We start from the raw sequence: 14,774 nt of genomic DNA, 5'->3' as shown, positions 1-14,774 counted from the left end.
TCTGCAAATTGGTTCCAAGAGCATGTCTTAAAATTATTTTATTGTACTGATTCTGTTCATGCTGATAATCCCATCATAATTTTTCAGTATCATTACAAACTGTAGAAAGAGCTTTTCCATAATTAAACTTTTAAGATAGCAACAATGGTATATACATTGTATTAATCTGTATTGTACCGTGCAGGAATCAACTTCATCAGTTGATCCAGAAGAGTTTTGAATTGACAACTGTAGCTGCCAGAAGGCTTTTTTGGTCATGTAAGCATATATAAAGTACAAATGCAAGCATACTCAAGGTAATGACCACTATTGGTCACAAATATCTCAATATAAAGACATTCTGTCATATCATTTTGAAGGCATTCCAGACTAAGGAGCACAAGGTTTGTGAGGCATGGAAAACATGACCAACATTTCCTCAATTTTATATATACACCTATTCAACATACAACAGCAAACTGAAAGTTTCTTTAAATTGTTTAATAGGTTATTAACTGCATGTCCCAAGCAGGCATTTCAGCAGTGGTCATTTGTTAAAAGTGTATATTTGGAGAATGAGCTACAACTAATAATATCCAATAAGATTACTGAAATTTGAAGAAAACTCTTTTCCACCATAATTCAGACCCCGTATTGGTCACAGTTCTGGCTACTTATGTGGCTCCATCTCTCAGGGGTTAGAGCACTGGTCTCGTAAACCAGGGGTCATGAGGTCCAATCTCACTGGGACCTAGTGTTTCCCAATGTTAAAATAGTCTATGCAATATCTTTAAGTGAGGAGAACCATTTCAATTTGGTCACACATTTGGATATTCAATTTGTACACAGAGTTATGATGTTCAGTCTAATCTGCTGATTGGTTACAAGAGCATGTCTAAAACATATTTGTTACATTTTATTGGGCCGATTCTGTTCATGCTGATAGTTCCAACAAGTTTTTCACTATTATTATGAAACTATGGTAAGAGCTTTCCAATAATTTAACTTTAATGATAGCACAAAAACACACACATTAGGAGGTTTTTAATACTTCTCACCCTGTTGTACACATGTTCTGTTTCTGCTGACAGGCATGGTATTATCATTTCAGCTCACTACAGGACACTCTAACACAAAGTTGGAGAGCCATTAAAAATATGTCCAACTTTTCAATATTTTCTATATAATTCAATTCAAGCAAAGACAGCTAATTTTTGCATTTATTTGATTTTCTGAAAAAGTTATATACTACATGCCTCAATCAAGGATATTGCAAATTTGTAGAATTTTTTTGTGAAAAGTCTACATTGGGACAAAAAGCGACAATAAAATGATAACAGAGATTTGAAATTTGCAGAAGATTTTTTTCCATCACTAAGCAGAATGAACATACATAGTGCTGAAGGCAAGGCTCCATAGCTCAGGGGTTATAGAGCACTGGTCTTGTAAACCAGGGGTTGTGAGTTCAAATCTCACTGGGGCCTAGTGCTACTTTCTTGTTACTGCTGCTAAAATATAAATTGCAGCTCCCAATGTTGAAATAGTCTGCTCAAGAGCTTTAAGTGAGGAGAACCATTTCAATTTGGTCACACATTTGGATATTCAATTTGTACACAGAGTTATGATGTTCAGACTAATCTGCAAATTGGTTCCAAGAGCATGTCTTAAAATTATTTTATTGTATTGACTCTGTTCATGCTGATAATCCCATCATAATTTTTCAGTATCATTACAAACTGTAGAAAGAGCTTTTCCATAATTAAACTTTAAAGATAGCAACAATGGTATATACATTGTATTGTACCGTGCATGAATCAACTTCATCAGTTGATCCAGAAGAGTTTTGAATTGACAACTGTAGCTGCCAGAAGGCTTTTTTGGTCATGTAAGCATATATAAAGTACAAATGCAAGCATACTCAAGGTAATGACCACTATTGGTCACAAATATCTCAATATAAAGACATTCTGTCATATCATTTTGAAGGCATTCCAGACTAAGGAGCACAAGGTTTGTGAGGCATGGAAAACATGACCAACATTTCCTCAATTTTATATATACACCTATTCAACATACAACAGCAAACTAAAAGTTTCTTTAAATTGTTTAATAGGTTATTAACTGCATGTCCCAAGCAGGCATTTCAGCATGGTCATTTGTTAAAAGTGTATATTTGGAGAATGAGCTACAACTAATAATATCCAATAAGATTACTGAAATTTGAAGAAAACTCTTTTCCACCATAATTCAGACCCCGTATTGGTCACAGTTCTGGCTACTTATGTGGCTCCATCTCTCAGGGGTTAGAGCACTGGTCTCGTAAACCAGGGGTCATGAGGTCCAATCTCACTGGGACCTAGTGTTTCCCAATGTTAAAATAGTCTATGCAATATCTTTAAGTGAGGAGAACCATTTCAATTTGGTCACACATTTGGATATTCAATTTGTACACAGAGTTATGATGTTCAGTCTAATCTGCTGATTGGTTACAAGAGCATGTCTAAAACATATTTGTTACATTTTATTGGGCCGATTCTGTTCATGCTGATAGTTCCAACAAGTTTTTCACTATTATTATGAAACTATGGTAAGAGCTTTCCAATAATTTAACTTTAATGATAGCACAAAAACACACACATTAGGAGGTTTTTAATACTTCTCACCCTGTTGTACACCTGTTCTGTTTCTGCTGACAGGCATGGTATTATCATTTCAGCTCACTACAGGACACTCTAACACAAAGTTGGAGAGCCATTAAAAATATGTCCAACTTTTCAATATTTTCTATATAATTCAATTCAAGCAAAGACAGCTAATTTTTGCATTTATTTGATTTTCTGAAAAAGTTATATACTACATGCCTCAATCAAGGATATTGCAAATTTGTAGAATTTTTTTGTGAAAAGTCTACATTGGGACAAAAAGCGACAATAAAATGATAACAGAGATTTGAAATTTGCAGAAGATTTTTTTCCATCACTAAGCAGAATGAACATACATAGTGCTGAAGGCAAGGCTCCATAGCTCAGGGGTTAGAGCACTGGTCTTGTAAACCAGGGGTTGTGAGTTCAAATCTCACTGGGGCCTAGTGCTACTTCCTTGTTACTGCTGCTAAAATATAAATTGCAGCTCCCAATGTTGAAATAGTCTGCTCAAGAGCTTTAAGTGAGCAGAGCCATTTCAATTTGGTCACACATTTGGATATTCAATTTGTACACAGAGTTATGATGTTCAGTCTAATCTGCAAATTGGTTCCAAGAGCATGTCTTAAAATTATTTTATTGTATTGACTCTGTTCATGCTGATAATCCCATCATAATTTTTCAGTATCATTACAAACTGTAGAAAGAGCTTTTCCATAATTAAACTTTAAAGATAGCAACAATGGTATATACATTGTATTGTACCGTGCATGAATCAACTTCATAAGTTGATCCAGAAGAGTTTTGAATTGACAACTGTAGCTGCCAGAAGGCTTTTTTGGTCATGTAAGCATATATAAAGTACAAATGCAAGCATACTCAAGGTAATGACCACTATTGGTCACAAATATCTCAATATAAAGACATTCTGTCATATCATTTTGAAGGCATTCCAGACTAAGGAGCACAAGGTTTGTGAGGCATGGAAAACATGACCAACATTTCCTCAATTTTATATATACACCTATTCAACATACAACAGCAAACTGAAAGTTTCTTTAAATTGTTTAATAGGTTATTAACTGCATGTCCCAAGCAGGCATTTCAGCAGTGGTCATTTGTTAAAAGTGTATATTTGGAGAATGAGCTACAACTAATAATATCCAATAAGATTACTGAAATTTGAAGAAAACTCTTTTCCACCATAATTCAGACCCCGTATTGGTCACAGTTCTGGCTACTTATGTGGCTCCATCTCTCAGGGGTTAGAGCACTGGTCTCGTAAACCAGGGGTCATGAGGTCCAATCTCACTGGGACCTAGTGTTTCCCAATGTTAAAATAGTCTATGCAATATCTTTAAGTGAGGAGAACCATTTCAATTTGGTCACACATTTGGATATTCAATTTGTACACAGAGTTATGATGTTCAGTCTAATCTGCTGATTGGTTACAAGAGCATGTCTAAAACATATTTGTTGCATTTTATTGGGCCGATTCTGTTCATGCTGATAGTTCCAACAAGTTTTTCACTATTATTATGAAACTATGGTAAGAGCTTTCCAATAATTTAACTTTAATGATAGCACAAAAACACACACATTAGGAGGTTTTTAATACTTCTCACCCTGTTGTACACCTGTTCTGTTTCTGCTGACAGGCATGGTATTATCATTTCAGCTCACTACAGGACACTCTAACACAAAGTTGGAGAGCCATTAAAAATATGTCCAACTTTTTCAATATTTTCTATATAATTCAATTCAAGCAAAGACAGCTAATTTTTGCATTTATTTGATTTTCTGAAAAAGTTATATACTACATGCCTCAATCAAGGATATTGAAAATTTGTAGAATTTTTTTGTGAAAAGTCTACATTGGGACAAAAAGCGACAATAAAATGATAACAGAGATTTGAAATTTGCAGAAGATTTTTTTCCATCACTATGCAGAATGCACATACATAGTGCTGAAGGCAAGGCTCCATATCTCAGGGGTTAGAGCACTGGTCTTGTAAACCAGGGGTCGTGAGTTCAAATCTTACTGGGGCCTAGTGCTACTTTCTTGTTACTGCTGCTAAAATATAAATTGCAGCTCCCAATGTTGAAATAGTCTGCTCAAGAGCTTTAAGTGAGGAGAACCATTTCAATTTGGTCACACATTTGGATATTCAATTCGTACACAGAGTTATGATGTTCAGTCTAATCTGCAAATTGGTTCCAAGAGCATGTCTTAAAATTATTTTATTGTACTGATTCTGTTCATGCTGATAATCCCATCATAATTTTTCAGTATCATTACAAACTGTAGAAAGAGCTTTTCCATAATTAAACTTTTAAGATAGCAACAATGGTATATACATTGTATTAATCTGTATTGTACCGTGCAGGAATCAACTTCATCAGTTGATCCAGAAGAGTTTTGAATTGACAACTGTAGCTGCCAGAAGGCTTTTTTGGTCATGTAAGCATATATAAAGTACAAATGCAAGCATACTCAAGGTAATGACCACTATTGGTCACAAATATCTCAATATAAAGACATTCTGTCATATCATTTTGAAGGCATTCCAGACTAAGGAGCACAAGGTTTGTGAGGCATGGAAAACATGACCAACATTTCCTCAATTTTATATATACACCTATTCAACATACAACAGCAAACTGAAAGTTTCTTTAAATTGTTTAATAGGTTATTAACTGCATGTCCCAAGCAGGCATTTCAGCAGTGGTCATTTGTTAAAAGTGTATATTTGGAGAATGAGCTACAACTAATAATATCCAATAAGATTACTGAAATTTGAAGAAAACTCTTTTCCACCATAATTCAGACCCCGTATTGGTCACAGTTCTGGCTACTTATGTGGCTCCATCTCTCAGGGGTTAGAGCACTGGTCTCGTAAACCAGGGGTCATGAGGTCCAATCTCACTGGGACCTAGTGTTTCCCAATGTTAAAATAGTCTATGCAATATCTTTAAGTGAGGAGAACCATTTCAATTTGGTCACACATTTGGATATTCAATTTGTACACAGAGTTATGATGTTCAGTCTAATCTGCTGATTGGTTACAAGAGCATGTCTAAAACATATTTGTTACATTTTATTGGGCCGATTCTGTTCATGCTGATAGTTCCAACAAGTTTTTCACTATTATTATGAAACTATGGTAAGAGCTTTCCAATAATTTAACTTTAATGATAGCACAAAAACACACACATTAGGAGGTTTTTAATACTTCTCACCCTGTTGTACACATGTTCTGTTTCTGCTGACAGGCATGGTATTATCATTTCAGCTCACTACAGGACACTCTAACACAAAGTTGGAGAGCCATTAAAAATATGTCCAACTTTTCAATATTTTCTATATAATTCAATTCAAGCAAAGACAGCTAATTTTTGCATTTATTTGATTTTCTGAAAAAGTTATATACTACATGCCTCAATCAAGGATATTGCAAATTTGTAGAATTTTTTTGTGAAAAGTCTACATTGGGACAAAAAGCGACAATAAAATGATAACAGAGATTTGAAATTTGCAGAAGATTTTTTTCCATCACTAAGCAGAATGAACATACATAGTGCTGAAGGCAAGGCTCCATAGCTCAGGGGTTATAGAGCACTGGTCTTGTAAACCAGGGGTTGTGAGTTCAAATCTCACTGGGGCCTAGTGCTACTTTCTTGTTACTGCTGCTAAAATATAAATTGCAGCTCCCAATGTTGAAATAGTCTGCTCAAGAGCTTTAAGTGAGGAGAACCATTTCAATTTGGTCACACATTTGGATATTCAATTTGTACACAGAGTTATGATGTTCAGACTAATCTGCAAATTGGTTCCAAGAGCATGTCTTAAAATTATTTTATTGTATTGACTCTGTTCATGCTGATAATCCCATCATAATTTTTCAGTATCATTACAAACTGTAGAAAGAGCTTTTCCATAATTAAACTTTAAAGATAGCAACAATGGTATATACATTGTATTGTACCGTGCATGAATCAACTTCATCAGTTGATCCAGAAGAGTTTTGAATTGACAACTGTAGCTGCCAGAAGGCTTTTTTGGTCATGTAAGCATATATAAAGTACAAATGCAAGCATACTCAAGGTAATGACCACTATTGGTCACAAATATCTCAATATAAAGACATTCTGTCATATCATTTTGAAGGCATTCCAGACTAAGGAGCACAAGGTTTGTGAGGCATGGAAAACATGACCAACATTTCCTCAATTTTATATATACACCTATTCAACATACAACAGCAAACTAAAAGTTTCTTTAAATTGTTTAATAGGTTATTAACTGCATGTCCCAAGCAGGCATTTCAGCATGGTCATTTGTTAAAAGTGTATATTTGGAGAATGAGCTACAACTAATAATATCCAATAAGATTACTGAAATTTGAAGAAAACTCTTTTCCACCATAATTCAGACCCCGTATTGGTCACAGTTCTGGCTACTTATGTGGCTCCATCTCTCAGGGGTTAGAGCACTGGTCTCGTAAACCAGGGGTCATGAGGTCCAATCTCACTGGGACCTAGTGTTTCCCAATGTTAAAATAGTCTATGCAATATCTTTAAGTGAGGAGAACCATTTCAATTTGGTCACACATTTGGATATTCAATTTGTACACAGAGTTATGATGTTCAGTCTAATCTGCTGATTGGTTACAAGAGCATGTCTAAAACATATTTGTTACATTTTATTGGGCCGATTCTGTTCATGCTGATAGTTCCAACAAGTTTTTCACTATTATTATGAAACTATGGTAAGAGCTTTCCAATAATTTAACTTTAATGATAGCACAAAAACACACACATTAGGAGGTTTTTAATACTTCTCACCCTGTTGTACACCTGTTCTGTTTCTGCTGACAGGCATGGTATTATCATTTCAGCTCACTACAGGACACTCTAACACAAAGTTGGAGAGCCATTAAAAATATGTCCAACTTTTCAATATTTTCTATATAATTCAATTCAAGCAAAGACAGCTAATTTTTGCATTTATTTGATTTTCTGAAAAAGTTATATACTACATGCCTCAATCAAGGATATTGCAAATTTGTAGAATTTTTTTGTGAAAAGTCTACATTGGGACAAAAAGCGACAATAAAATGATAACAGAGATTTGAAATTTGCAGAAGATTTTTTTCCATCACTAAGCAGAATGAACATACATAGTGCTGAAGGCAAGGTTCCATAGCTCAGGGGTTAGAGCACTGGTCTTGTAAACCAGGGGTTGTGAGTTCAAATCTCACTGGGGCCTAGTGCTACTTCCTTGTTACTGCTGCTAAAATATAAATTGCAGCTCCCAATGTTGAAATAGTCTGCTCAAGAGCTTTAAGTCAGCAGAGCCATTTCAATTTGGTCACACATTTGGATATTCAATTTGTACACAGAGTTATGATGTTCAGTCTAATCTGCAAATTGGTTCCAAGAGCATGTCTTAAAATTATTTTATTGTATTGACTCTGTTCATGCTGATAATCCCATCATAATTTTTCAGTATCATTACAAACTGTAGAAAGAGCTTTTCCATAATTAAACTTTAAAGATAGCAACAATGGTATATACATTGTATTGTACCGTGCATGAATCAACTTCATAAGTTGATCCAGAAGAGTTTTGAATTGACAACTGTAGCTGCCAGAAGGCTTTTTTGGTCATGTAAGCATATATAAAGTACAAATGCAAGCATACTCAAGGTAATGACCACTATTGGTCACAAATATCTCAATATAAAGACATTCTGTCATATCATTTTGAAGGCATTCCAGACTAAGGAGCACAAGGTTTGTGAGGCATGGAAAACATGACCAACATTTCCTCAATTTTATATATACACCTATTCAACATACAACAGCAAACTGAAAGTTTCTTTAAATTGTTTAATAGGTTATTAACTGCATGTCCCAAGCAGGCATTTCAGCAGTGGTCATTTGTTAAAAGTGTATATTTGGAGAATGAGCTACAACTAATAATATCCAATAAGATTACTGAAATTTGAAGAAAACTCTTTTCCACCATAATTCAGACCCCGTATTGGTCACAGTTCTGGCTACTTATGTGGCTCCATCTCTCAGGGGTTAGAGCACTGGTCTCGTAAACCAGGGGTCATGAGGTCCAATCTCACTGGGACCTAGTGTTTCCCAATGTTAAAATAGTCTATGCAATATCTTTAAGTGAGGAGAACCATTTCAATTTGGTCACACATTTGGATATTCAATTTGTACACAGAGTTATGATGTTCAGTCTAATCTGCTGATTGGTTACAAGAGCATGTCTAAAACATATTTGTTGCATTTTATTGGGCCGATTCTGTTCATGCTGATAGTTCCAACAAGTTTTTCACTATTATTATGAAACTATGGTAAGAGCTTTCCAATAATTTAACTTTAATGATAGCACAAAAACACACACATTAGGAGGTTTTTAATACTTCTCACCCTGTTGTACACCTGTTCTGTTTCTGCTGACAGGCATGGTATTATCATTTCAGCTCACTACAGGACACTCTAACACAAAGTTGGAGAGCCATTAAAAATATGTCCAACTTTTCAATATTTTCTATATAATTCAATTCAAGCAAAGACAGCTAATTTTTGCATTTATTTGATTTTCTGAAAAAGTTATATACTACATGCCTCAATCAAGGATATTGCAAATTTGTAGAATTTTTTTGTGAAAAGTCTACATTGGGACAAAAAGCGACAATAAAATGATAACAGAGATTTGAAATTTGCAGAAGATTTTTTTCCATCACTAAGCAGAATGAACATACATAGTGCTGAAGGCAAGGCTCCATAGCTCAGGGGTTAGAGCACTGGTCTTGTAAACCAGGGTTTGTGAGTTCAAATCTCACTGGGGCCTAGTGCTACTTCCTTGTTACTGCTGCTAAAATATAAATTGCAGCTCCCAATGTTGAAATAGTCTGCTCAAGAGCTTTAAGTGAGGAGAACCATTTCAATTTGGTCACACATTTGGATATTCAATTTGTACACAGAGTTATGATGTTCAGTCTAATCTGCAAATTGGTTCCAAGAGCATGTCTTAAAATTATTTTATTGTATTGACTCTGTTCATGCTGATAATCCCATCATAATTTTTCAGTATCATTACAAACTGTAGAAAGAGCTTTTCCATAATTAAACTTTAAAGATAGCAACAATGGTATATACATTGTATTAATCTGTATTGTACCGTGCAGGAATCAACTTCATCAGTTGATCCAGAAGAGTTTTGAATTGACAACTGTAGCTGCCAGAAGGCTTTTTTAATCATGTAAGCATATATAAAGTACAAATGCAAGCATACTCACGGTAATGACCACTATTGGTCACAAATATCTCAATATAAAGACATTCTGTCATATCATTATGAAGGCATTCCAGACTAAGGAACACAAGGTTTGTGAGGCATGGAAAACATGACCAACATTTCCTCAATTTTATATATACACCTATTCAACATACAACAGCAAACTGAAAGTTTCTTTAAATTGTTTAATAGGTTATTAACTGCATGTCCCAAGCAGGCATTTCAGCAGTGGTCATTTGTTAAAAGTGTATATTTGGAGAATGAGCTACAACTAATAATATCCAATAAGATTACTGAAATTTGAAGAAAACTCTTTTCCACCATAATTCAGACCCCGTATTGGTCACAGTTCTGGCTACTTATGTGGCTCCATCTCTCAGGGGTTAGAGCACTGGTCTCGTAAACCAGGGGTCATGAGGTCCAATCTCACTGGGACCTAGTGTTTCCCAATGTTAAAATAGTCTATGCAATATCTTTAAGTGAGGAGAACCATTTCAATTTGGTCACACATTTGGATATTCAATTTGTACACAGAGTTATGATGTTCAGTCTAATCTGCTGATTGGTTACAAGAGCATGTCTAAAACATATTTGTTGCATTTTATTGGGCCGATTCTGTTCATGCTGATAGTTCCAACAAGTTTTTCACTATTATTATGAAACTATGGTAAGAGCTTTCCAATAATTTAACTTTAATGATAGCACAAAAACACACACATTAGGAGGTTTTTAATACTTCTCACCCTGTTGTACACCTGTTCTGTTTCTGCTGACAGGCATGGTATTATCATTTCAGCTCACTACAGGACACTCTAACACAAAGTTGGAGAGCCATTAAAAATATGTCCAACTTTTTCAATATTTTCTATATAATTCAATTCAATCAAAGACAGCTAATTTTTGCATTTATTTGATTTTCTGAAAAAGTTATATACTACATGCCTCAATCAAGGATATTGCAAATTTGTAGAATTTTTTTGTGAAAAGTCTACATTTGGACAAAAAGCGACAATAAAATGATAACAGAGATTTGAAATTTGCAGAAGATTTTTTTCCATCACTATGCAGAATGCACATACACAGTGCTGAAAGCAAGGCTCCATAGCTCAGGGGTTAGAGCACTGGTCTTGTAAACCAGGGGTCGTGAGTTCAAATCTCACTGGGGCTTGTGCTACTTTCTTGTTACTGCTGCTAAAATATAAATTGCAGCTCCCAATGTTGAAATAGTCTGCTCAAGAGCTTTAAGTGAGGAGAACCATTTCAATTTGGTCACACATTTGGATATTCAATTTGTACACAGAGTTATGATGTTCAGTCTAATCTGCAAATTGGTTCCAAGAGCATGTCTTAAAATTATTTTATTGTACTGATTCTGTTCATGCTGATAATCCCATCATAATTTTTCAGTATCATTACAAACTGTAGAAAGAGCTTTTCCATAATTAAACTTTTAAGATAGCAACAATGGTATATACATTGTATTAATCTGTATTGTACCGTGCAGGAATCAACTTCATCAGTTGATCCAGAAGAGTTTTGAATTGACAACTGTAGCTGCCAGAAGGCTTTTTTGGTCATGTAAGCATATATAAAGTACAAATGCAAGCATACTCAAGGTAATGACCACTATTGGGCACAAATATCTCAATATAAAGACATTCTGTCATATCATTTTGAAGGCATTCCAGACTAAGGAGCACAAGGTTTGTGAGGCATGGAAAACATGACCAACATTTCCTCAATTTTATATATACACCTATTCAACATACAACAGCAAACTGAAAGTTTCTTTAAATTGTTTAATAGGTTATTAACTGCATGTCCCAAGCAGGCATTTCAGCAGTGGTCATTTGTTAAAAGTGTATATTTGGAGAATGAGCTACAACTAATAATATCCAATAAGATTACTGAAATTTGAAGAAAACTCTTTTCCACCATAATTCAGACCCCGTATTGGTCACAGTTCTGGCTACTTATGTGGCTCCATCTCTCAGGGGTTAGAGCACTGGTCTCGTAAACCAGGGGTCATGAGGTCCAATCTCACTGGGACCTAGTGTTTCCCAATGTTAAAATAGTCTATGCAATATCTTTAAGTGAGGAGAACCATTTCAATTTGGTCACACATTTGGATATTCAATTTGTACACAGAGTTATGATGTTCAGTCTGATCTGCTGATTGGTTACAAGAGCATGTCTAAAACATATTTGTTGCATTTTATTGGGCCGATTCTGTTCATGCTGATAGTTCCAACAAGTTTTTCACTATTATTATGAAACTATGGAAAGAGCTTTCCAATAATTTAACTTTAATGATAGCACAAAAACACACACATTAGGAGGTTTTTAATACTTCTCACCCTGTTGTACACCTGTTCTGTTTCTGCTGACAGGCATGGTATTATCATTTCAGCTCACTACAGGACACTCTAACACAAAGTTGGAGAGCCATTAAAAATATGTCCAACTTTTCAATATTTTCTATATAATTCAATTCAAGCAAAGACAGCTAATTTTTGCATTTATTTGATTTTCTGAAAAAGTTATATACTACATGCCTCAATCAAGGATATTGCAAATTTGTAGAATTTTTTTGTGAAAAGTCTACATTGGGACAAAAAGCGACAATAAAATGATAACAGAGATTTGAAATTTGCAGAAGATTTTTTTCCATCACTAAGCAGAATGAACATACATAGTGCTGAAGGCAAGGCTCCATAGCTCAGGGGTTAGAGCACTGGTCTTGTAAACCAGGGGTCGTGAGTTCAAATCTCACTGGGGCCTAGTACTACTTTCTTGTTACTGCTGCTAAAATATAAATTGCAGCTCCCAATGTTGAAATAGTCTGCTCAAGAGCTTTAAGTGAGGAGAACCATTTCAATTTGGTCACACATTTGGATATTCAATTTGTATACAGAGTTATGATGTTCAGTCTAATCTGCAAATTGGTTCCAAAGCATGTCTTAAAATTATTTTATTGTATTGACTCTGTTCATGCTGATAATCCCATCATAATTTTTCAGTATCATTACAAACTGTAGAAAGAGCTTTTCCATAATTAAACTTTAAAGATAGCAACAATGGTATATACATTGTATTGTACCGTGCATGAATCAACTTCATCAGTTGATCCAGAAGAGTTTTGAATTGACAACTGTAGCTGCCATAAGGCTTTTTTGGTCATGTAAGCATATATAAAGTACAAATGCAAGCATACTCAAGGTAATGACCACTATTGGTCACAAATATCTCAATATAAAGACATTCTGTCATATCATTTTGAAGGCATTCCAGACTAAGGAGCACAAGGTTTGTGAGGCATGGAAAACATGACCAACATTTCCTCAATTTTATATATACACCTATTCAACATACAACAGCAAACTGAAAGTTTCTTTAAATTGTTTAATAGGTTATTAACTGCATGTCCCAAGCAGGCATTTCAGCAGTGGTCATTTGTTAAAAGTGTATATTTGGAGAATGAGCTACAACTAATAATATCCAATAAGATTACTGAAATTTGAAGAAAACTCTTTTCCACCATAATTCAGACCCCGTATTGGTCACAGTTCTGGCTACTTATGTGGCTCCATCTCTCAGGGGTTAGAGCACTGGTCTCGTAAACCAGGGGTCATGAGGTCCAATCTCACTGGGACCTAGTGTTTCCCAATGTTAAAATAGTCTATGCAATATCTTTAAGTGAGGAGAACCATTTCAATTTGGTCACACATTTGGATATTCAATTTGTACACAGAGTTATGATGTTCAGTCTGATCTGCTGATTGGTTACAAGAGCATGTCTAAAACATATTTGTTGCATTTTATTGGGCCGATTCTGTTCATGCTGATAGTTCCAACAAGTTTTTCACTATTATTATGAAACTATGGAAAGAGCTTTCCAATAATTTAACTTTAATGATAGCACAAAAACACACACATTAGGAGGTTTTTAATACTTCTCACCCTGTTGTACACCTGTTCTGTTTCTGCTGACAGGCATGGTATTATCATTTCAGCTCACTACAGGACACTCTAACACAAAGTTGGAGAGCCATTAAAAATATGTCCAACTTTTCAATATTTTCTATATAATTCAATTCAAGCAAAGACAGCTAATTTTTGCATTTATTTGATTTTCTGAAAAAGTTATATACTACATGCCTCAATCAAGGATATTGCAAATTTGTAGAATTTTTTTGTGAAAAGTCTACATTGGGACAAAAAGCGACAATAAAATGATAACAGAGATTTGAAATTTGCAGAAGATTTTTTTCCATCACTAAGCAGAATGAACATACATAGTGCTGAAGGCAAGGCTCCATAGCTCAGGGGTTAGAGCACTGGTCTTGTAAACCAGGGGTCGTGAGTTCAAATCTCACTGGGGCCTAGTACTACTTTCTTGTTACTGCTGCTAAAATATAAATTGCAGCTCCCAATGTTGAAATAGTCTGCTCAAGAGCTTTAAGTGAGGAGAACCATTTCAATTTGGTCACACATTTGGATATTCAATTTGTATACAGAGTTATGATGTTCAGTCTAATCTGCAAATTGGTTCCAAAGCATGTCTTAAAATTATTTTATTGTATTGACTCTGTTCATGCTGATAATCCCATCATAATTTTTCAGTATCATTACAAACTGTAGAAAGAGCTTTTCCATAATTAAACTTTAAAGATAGCAACAATGGTATATACATTGTATTGTACCGTGCATGAATCAACTTCATCAGTTGATCCAGAAGAGTTTTGAATTGACAACTGTAGCTGCCATAAGGCTTTTTTGGTCATGTAAGCATATATAAAGTACAAATGCAAGCATACTCAAGGTAATGACCAC

General features: G+C 34.9%; 9 non-coding genes across 9 annotated transcripts; all 9 read left to right on the top strand.

Annotated features, from left to right (window-relative positions):
* Positions 1-1,388: 1,388 nt before the first annotated feature.
* On the top strand, positions 1,389-1,463 carry TRNAT-UGU (transfer RNA threonine (anticodon UGU)). The gene has a single exon. It is a non-coding gene; the product is annotated as a tRNA-Thr (tRNA).
* A 1,530-nt stretch (positions 1,464-2,993) lies between these two features.
* On the top strand, positions 2,994-3,066 carry TRNAT-UGU (transfer RNA threonine (anticodon UGU)). Its single transcript has one exon. It is a non-coding gene; the product is annotated as a tRNA-Thr (tRNA).
* Positions 3,067-4,598: 1,532 nt separating this feature from the next.
* TRNAT-UGU (transfer RNA threonine (anticodon UGU)) lies at positions 4,599-4,671 on the top strand. The gene has a single exon. It is a non-coding gene; the product is annotated as a tRNA-Thr (tRNA).
* A 1,541-nt stretch (positions 4,672-6,212) lies between these two features.
* Positions 6,213-6,287, top strand: TRNAT-UGU (transfer RNA threonine (anticodon UGU)). Its single transcript has one exon. It is a non-coding gene; the product is annotated as a tRNA-Thr (tRNA).
* Positions 6,288-7,817: 1,530 nt separating this feature from the next.
* Positions 7,818-7,890, top strand: TRNAT-UGU (transfer RNA threonine (anticodon UGU)). The gene has a single exon. It is a non-coding gene; the product is annotated as a tRNA-Thr (tRNA).
* A 1,531-nt stretch (positions 7,891-9,421) lies between these two features.
* On the top strand, positions 9,422-9,494 carry TRNAT-UGU (transfer RNA threonine (anticodon UGU)). Its single transcript has one exon. It is a non-coding gene; the product is annotated as a tRNA-Thr (tRNA).
* Positions 9,495-11,036: 1,542 nt separating this feature from the next.
* TRNAT-UGU (transfer RNA threonine (anticodon UGU)) lies at positions 11,037-11,109 on the top strand. Its single transcript has one exon. It is a non-coding gene; the product is annotated as a tRNA-Thr (tRNA).
* A 1,540-nt stretch (positions 11,110-12,649) lies between these two features.
* TRNAT-UGU (transfer RNA threonine (anticodon UGU)) lies at positions 12,650-12,722 on the top strand. The gene has a single exon. It is a non-coding gene; the product is annotated as a tRNA-Thr (tRNA).
* A 1,530-nt stretch (positions 12,723-14,252) lies between these two features.
* Positions 14,253-14,325, top strand: TRNAT-UGU (transfer RNA threonine (anticodon UGU)). Its single transcript has one exon. It is a non-coding gene; the product is annotated as a tRNA-Thr (tRNA).
* Positions 14,326-14,774: the final 449 nt, after the last annotated feature.

Source organism: Pseudophryne corroboree, chromosome 11, assembly GCF_028390025.1.
Source record: "Pseudophryne corroboree isolate aPseCor3 chromosome 11, aPseCor3.hap2, whole genome shotgun sequence".
Lineage (NCBI taxonomy): Eukaryota > Metazoa > Chordata > Amphibia > Anura > Myobatrachidae > Pseudophryne > Pseudophryne corroboree.
This window is presented reverse-complemented; position numbering and strand designations above follow the sequence as displayed.